This window comes from Papio anubis, chromosome 13 (genome assembly GCF_008728515.1).
Source record: "Papio anubis isolate 15944 chromosome 13, Panubis1.0, whole genome shotgun sequence".
NCBI lineage: Eukaryota > Metazoa > Chordata > Mammalia > Primates > Cercopithecidae > Papio > Papio anubis.
The window spans coordinates 9656436-9663409 of NC_044988.1; the positions used below are offsets into that span (position 1 = coordinate 9656436).

Sequence of the window (6974 nt, forward strand, 5' to 3'; positions counted from 1 at the left end):
AGATGAGGTCTCTCTATCTTGGACTTCCTAGCCTCCAGAACTGTGAGTAAAATATATTTCTTTTCCTTATAAATTATTCAGTCTGTGGTATTCTGTTACAGCAGCATAAAGCAGACTAAGACACTTGTGTTTGTTGTCTTATCTGCATGGTATTCTGTTGTGTGAATATACCACAGTGCATTTGTTCATTCTGCTGCTGATAGACAATTGAATCCAATTTTTATGGATAGTGCTGCTGTGATCCTTCTTGCACATGTCTTTTGGTTTACATATATGTGCATCTCTGTTAGATATATACCTAGTAGTGGAACTATTGGGTTATAGAGTACTCATATGTTCAGAATTAGCAGATGTTGCCAAATGATTTTCCAAAAAGGGGTTTTACCAATTTATACTCCCTCCAGTAGTGTATGAGAGTTCAGATTGCTTTAACACTCTCACTAATCCTTGGTATTGTTTTGTTTGTTCTTCACTTTAGCTGTTCTGGTTGATGGAGTATTGCTGTGGTTCTAATTACATTTTCCTAAAGTTGAGTACCTTTCATACCCATCAGAATATTCTCCTTTGTAAAGCACCTGTTCAAATTTTGCCCCATTTTTTATTGACTTTCCATCTTTTTAAAATTTATTTGTAGAAGTTCTTCATATATTCTGGATACAAGTACTTCATTGGACATAAAATTGCAAATATTTTCTGTTACTCTGTCATCTGCTTCTCACTCCTGTGATGGTGTGTTTTGATAAACACAAGTTCTTAGTTTTAATGTTGTCAAATATATAAATGTATTGTGACTTTTCTGATATATTTTAAATTCATGGTTCTCTGTCAGCTCTTTTGTTATTGCTTATTTCTAAGGTTTCGGTTTTTTGTTTTGTTTCTGAGGATATTAATACTTTTTTCTTTTTCTTTTTTTTCTGAGACGGAGTCTTGCTCTGTCACCCAGGCTGACATGCAGTGGTGCAATCTTGGCTCACTGCAACCTCTGCCTCCCAGGTTTAAGCGATTCTCCTGCCTCAGCCTCCTGAGTAGCTGGGATTACAGGCATGTACCACCACACCCAGCTAATTTTTCTATTTTTTTTTTTCTTGGTACAAGATTTTATTAAAGATCTTTACAGAGCAACATCCAGACTCCAGAATACAGCTGCCAAGGAGACCCTGTTATGCTGTAGGGACTGGCTGGGGCATGGCAGGCGGCTCTGGCTTCCCACCCTTCTGTTCTGAGATGGGAGTGGTAAGCAGTATCTCATCTTTGGGTCCCACGATGCTCATGTGGTCAGGTAGGGGCTTCTTAGGGCCAATCTTACCAGTTGGGTCCCAGGGCAGCATGATCTTCACCTTGATGCCCAGCACACCCTGTCTGAACAACACATGGCGCACAGCAGTGTCAACATAGTAGTTAACAGGGTCTCCGCTGTGGATCATCAGGCCATCCACAAACTTCACGGATTTAGCCCTCTGTCCTCGGAGTTTCCCAGACACCACGACCTCACAGCCTTTGGCCCCGCTCTCCATGATGAACCGCAGCACACCATAGCAGGCCCTCCGCACAGCAAGCCCTCCTAGGAGTTTGTAATGCAGAGACTCTGCCTGGGCAATGGCACACAGACCTCTAGCGGCCACCTTTTCAGCGTAAAGCTCTACACTGCCCTCTGGAAAGCCAAACCTCTTCTAAACCACAGCAGTCAGTTCCTGAATCCACCGGCCCTTCTCACCAAGAACATTCTGTGTTCTGGTGGCTAAGATAACGATTTCTGTCCTGGTTGGTGTAACTCGCACCTCAACTCCAGAGTAGTCATCTTCAGCCAGCTCCCGAGTAAGAAACTCATTCAGTTCAGCTTTGAAGATGCCATCAGCGGCAAACTTCCTCTTCTTGGAAATTTGCACAGCCATCTTCCCACCGCGCTCTGCCGAAAGGAAAGGCCTATTTTTTTTTTTTTTTTTAGTAGAGATGGGGTTTCACCATGTTGCTCAGGCTGGTCTCGAACTCCTGACCTCGTGATCCGCACGCCTCGGCCTCCCAAAGTGGTGGGATTACGGGCCTGAGCCACTGCTCCCGGCCTGATATTAATGATTTTCTAAAGCTTTCTTTTTCCTACACAGCCTCTGTTTCTTCCCAGTCATCCTTTTCTGTTTACTTCTTCCCATCAATCACCTTAGTGGGTTTCTCCAAACGTCCTGTGATTTTTGGCTCTCTGGTGATATTTAAGAGTTTTTTGTGCACAGCAACTTTCACACAGTATGGTAGGCTGAATGAATTGTCTCGTCGGAGGAATCCCTGTTTTCAATGTATATTTAGGTCGGTCCTCTTGGATTGTTTCCAATTCACCAAAGAATACACTTTCAGTTTCTTCCTGAAGGATAAAACACTGGCTTCCAAGTCTTGAGGTCCTTCTTGGAGAAGGATGAGTGTCCCTAGTTCAAACCAGCTGGAGCCCTCCAATACAGATAAGTCTTGTTTTATCCTCTCCCTAGAACAAACCTCCAGTTTTCTATCAGAGAGGGGAGGGAGAAGTTTCTCACATGTGGGGAACAGTGGATAGGATCTGTTTGTGAAACTCCTTAAAGAGATCTGAAGCCAGCCTTCTGATTTATAGCCCACTCTTCTCCTTTTCTCCTGGAGGTCCATGGCGCTCACCATTTCTGAGCCGTTTGGGATTCTGGATTGTAAGTCAGACGCCTCTTGGACTTGCCCACTGCTGTCACAAAACTCAGCCTTCCAAGTTCTGCTGAGCCAGCTTGTACGCATCCTTCTGCTTTCTACAAAAAAATTTTTTGTTGTCTCTTTGTAAGTTTGTATCTTTAAAAAGAAAAATCTCTTAACTATCATCTTACTAAGTTTTGGGGAAGGAGCCGACATAGATGAAGGCGCTCAATCCACCATCTTTAACCGGAAGTCACTGCATTTAGCTCCCTAATCCATGTAGAATCTATTTTTGTGTGTGTCCGGTGTAGGGTAGGATACATAATATACATGTTCCGAAGAGATATTCATTTGTTCCAAAACCATTTGTTGAGTTGTTCATTCTCTCTCCCCTCATTCAGTATGCTACCCTCATTAACCAGACACACCATTCTCGCCGTTCCCTTAGCGAGCTAGGTACTAGCCCATCCAGGAACAGGTCAGTGCTGGTTCCAGGCCTGGGTGTCCTTCTGCCAAATATCTGCCTAGGATAGTCTCTGTCCTCCTTCAAGCCTTTGACCAGAGAGGATCATGCACATCACGTACTTAACATTGCATGTTACCCCTATCATTCTCTTTCTTCCTCAAGGTTTTTTCCCCATAATATTTCTCCTCTTGAATTTCCTATGATGTTGACTCATCAGTTTTGGCTGATTGTCTTGCCCTGCCTCACTAGACTATAACCTCTTTGATCCATGGATATGGACTGTTTTGGTTGTTATGCTATGCACAATGCCTGTTGTTCATTAAACACATGTAGAATAAGTTAATAAACATGCTACATTTCCAAACAAACACAAACGCTGTTTTTGTACTTTCTACTCTGCACTACTTATCAATTTGTTTATTCCTGTAACAGTTCCACTCTGTTCCGTTTTCAATAGTTTTATAATTCACCTCAATATTGACAGAACAAATTGCCATTCATTGTACCTTTTTTTTTTTTTTTAGACAGAGTTTCACTCTTGTCGCCCAGGCTGGAGTGCAGTGACGTGATCTCGGCTCACTGCAACCTCCACTTCCCAGGTTCAAGTGATTCTCCTGCTTCAGCCTCTTGAGTAGGTGAGATTACAGGCACCTGCCACCACACCTGGCTAAGTTTTGTATTTTGAGTAGAGATCGGGTTTCACCGTGTTGGCTAGGCTGGTCTCGAACTCCTGACCTCAGGTGATTGACCTGCCTCAGCCTCCCAAAGTTCTGGATTGTAGGAGTGAACCACCACACCTGGCCACTGTACCTCTTTTTCAAAATATTCTTGCCTATTATTGGGCCTTTTTTCTTTTTTCTCTTTCTTTCTTTCTTTTTTTTTTTTTTTTTTTTTGAGAAAGAGTCTTGCTCTCTTGCCCAGGCTGGAGTGCAGTGGTGCAATCTCAGTTCACCACAATCTCTGCCTTCCAGGTTCAAGTGATTCTCCTGCCTCAGCCTCCTGAGTAGCTGGGCCTACAGGTGTGCACCACTATGCCTGGCTAATTTTTTGTATTTTTAGTAGAAGTGGGGTTACACCATATGGGCCAGGCTGGTCTTGAACTGCTGACCTTGTGATCTGCTAGCCTTGGACTCCCAAAGTGCTGGGATTACAAGCATGAGCCACCGCACTGGGCCTCTTTCTATTTATTTATTTTTGGAGACAGAGTCTCACCATGTTGCCCAAAAATCATAAATGTGATTTTAGCTCCAGATTATTATTTATTCATTAATTAGAGCAATCAGCAATTACTTATCCTTAACTATATATGTTAATGTTTTTTCTACTTACTGCTGTTTCTTATATAGTTTCTCTTGGAACTTATTATTATTTTACTGAAGTACAGCCTCTTTAATTTTTCATGGAGGTTTGTAGGGGTCAAATTTTTTGAGTCCTCACATGTCTAAAAATGTGCTATATGCTTGAATGAATTTTGGCGAGGAATAGAAACCTAGTTTAAAAATCCTTTACTTTCAGAACTTCAAAGGTATTGCTATATGAGTTTTCTATTCACTTCTTATGTTTTTGTAAGTAATTTGTTATTTTCTCTCAGAAAGCGTTGAGGATTTTTTTCTCTCTAGTCTTGGCATTTTGGAAGTCTTACCATAAAATAGCTAAGGGCAAATCTGTTTCAGTCTGAAGGTTTGCAGCATTGTTCTTGTCTTAATTCATTGATTATTTTGTGCCTATCGTTCTCACAATTCTTATAATTTCTTCTACACCAGTAGGAAGGTCTGGAACTGTCATCTGTGATTTTTTATCATTATATTCTCAACATTTGGTCTTTAGTTGAGTGCTCAGATTCCCACTTTCCACACGTGATGACAGATTCAGCAGGTTGAGTGGGGGTGGGTGCAGAAGCCTGAGAAGTCCTCAATAAAGGAGGACTTGATAAATAAGTCCTTGATAAGGATGTTTTTCGAATCTTGTTTTAACCCAACCTCTCTCAACTTGATCATAGGGAAAAGTTTTAGATGTCTTCTAATATTTTGCACATCATTTCACAGAACTAGTATCCTATATGCAGCTGCTTTTTTTTTTTTTTTTTGAGATGGAGTGTGACTATTCTCCTGCCTCAGCCTTCCAAGTAGCTGGGACTACAGGCACCTGCCACCATGCCCAGCTAAGTTTTTGTATTTTTAGTAAAGAAGGGGTTTCACCGTCTTAGCCAGGATGGTCTCGATCTCCTGACCTCGTGATCCCCCCACCTTGGCCTCCCAAAGTGCTGGGATTACAGGCATGAGCCACTGCGCCCGGCCATCCTATATGCAGCTTCTAAGAACTGGCACAGCATAACACTTACAGATTCTCAAATGCTTTTTATTTGATTAATTAACTTATTCATTTTGAGACAGGGTCTTGCTCTGTCACCCAGGCTGGAGTGCAATGATGCAGCACTCCAACTGCTGGTGGAGGTTGGCTCACAGCAACCTCCACCTCCCAGGTTCAAACAATTCTCCTGCCTCAGCCTCACGAGTAGTTGGGACCACAGGAACGCACCACCACACCAGGCTAATTTTTGTATTTTCAGCAGAGATGGGGTCTTGCCATTTTGGCCCAGACTTATCTCGAACTCCTGGCTTCAAGTGATTTGCCTCTCAAAGTGCTGGGATTACAGGCATAGTCACCGTGCCCAGCCTCAAATACTTTTTAAAAAGTGGTTCTCTCTGTCCATCAATGTATAATGTCTTTCAGAGAGGTAATAATTTAAAATAATTTGGTAATTTGTACTCTAGAATGAATAAATTAGTGAGAATAGACTAAGCATTTCAGCATATGGTAAACTACAAAATGAAAACTTGGCCAAGTAGTCAAACTCCTTCAAAACATCAACCTCAGATGTGTTCAGTAAAACTTAAAGGATGGTTAGGTCATTGTTCACTGGGAAACATGGAAAATTCCTCTTAAGAAAGCAAGTTAAATGTGTGTCCTCATATCTTGGGCAGGATGAAGAGGACTTCCAAGTCAATTGGAAGTTAAAGTTTAAAGAAAACCAAGGGTGGACATATGGGGGTAAATTCCAGGCTATGAGGCTAGAGAGAGGCAAGATAGCCGGCCTGAGCCTGGAGATGTTTGATCTTAGTTTCTGTAAAGGAAGAAAGCACTTTCTTCTTTCATATATCACACTTTATTATTATTTCCAAACTGAAAGAAATTCACATTTGCTCCAGGGACATCAGACTGCCTCCCTAAATTGGCTTTCAGTTTTCTTATTTCAAATAAAATATTTTATTATTTAAAGTAACAATAAAACCCCAGGTTTTAAACTTTTATTCTTATTATAACCAGATGGGAGTTACAGAACTTTGTGATATACATCCGAGGCTGAACATTGGATATCTGGTTAGTCTCTTAGGTAGATTCCATAAATCTCCTGGTTTTTCCCATGAGAAAAAAAAAATGTAGTGAAATAGATGAGACCTGGTTACATATTGTTACATCAGATTTTTTTTTTTTGGAGATGGAGTCTTGCTCTGTCACCCAGGCTGGAGCGCAGTGGCACAATTGCAGCTCACTGCAAGCTCCGCTTCCCAGGTTCACGCCATTCTCCTGCCTCAGCCTCCCAAGTAGCAGGGACTACAGGTGCCCGCCACCACTCCCGGCTAATATTTTGTATTTTTAGTAGAGACGGGGTTTCACCGTGTTAGCCGGGATGGTCTGGATCTCCTGACCTCGTGATCTACCTGCCTCGGCCTCCCAAAGTGCTGGGATTACAGGCGTGAGCTACCACGCCCGGCCAATTCATTAAATTTCTTTATTTTAATTTTTTATTTTACATTCCTTGTATTGAAGTGATCTCACAAAGACTGTATAAGCAGATCACCAT

At 41.9% G+C, this 6974-nt stretch overlaps 1 pseudogene across 1 annotated transcript; it reads right to left on the minus strand.

Moving 5' to 3' along the window:
• Nucleotides 1–1073: 1073 nt before the first annotated feature.
• Nucleotides 1074–1919, minus strand: LOC101019587 (annotated as a pseudogene). The gene has a single exon (XR_162691.4). The product of XR_162691.4 is annotated as a 40S ribosomal protein S3 pseudogene (transcript).
• Between the last annotated feature and the right edge of the window lie 5055 nt (nt 1920–6974).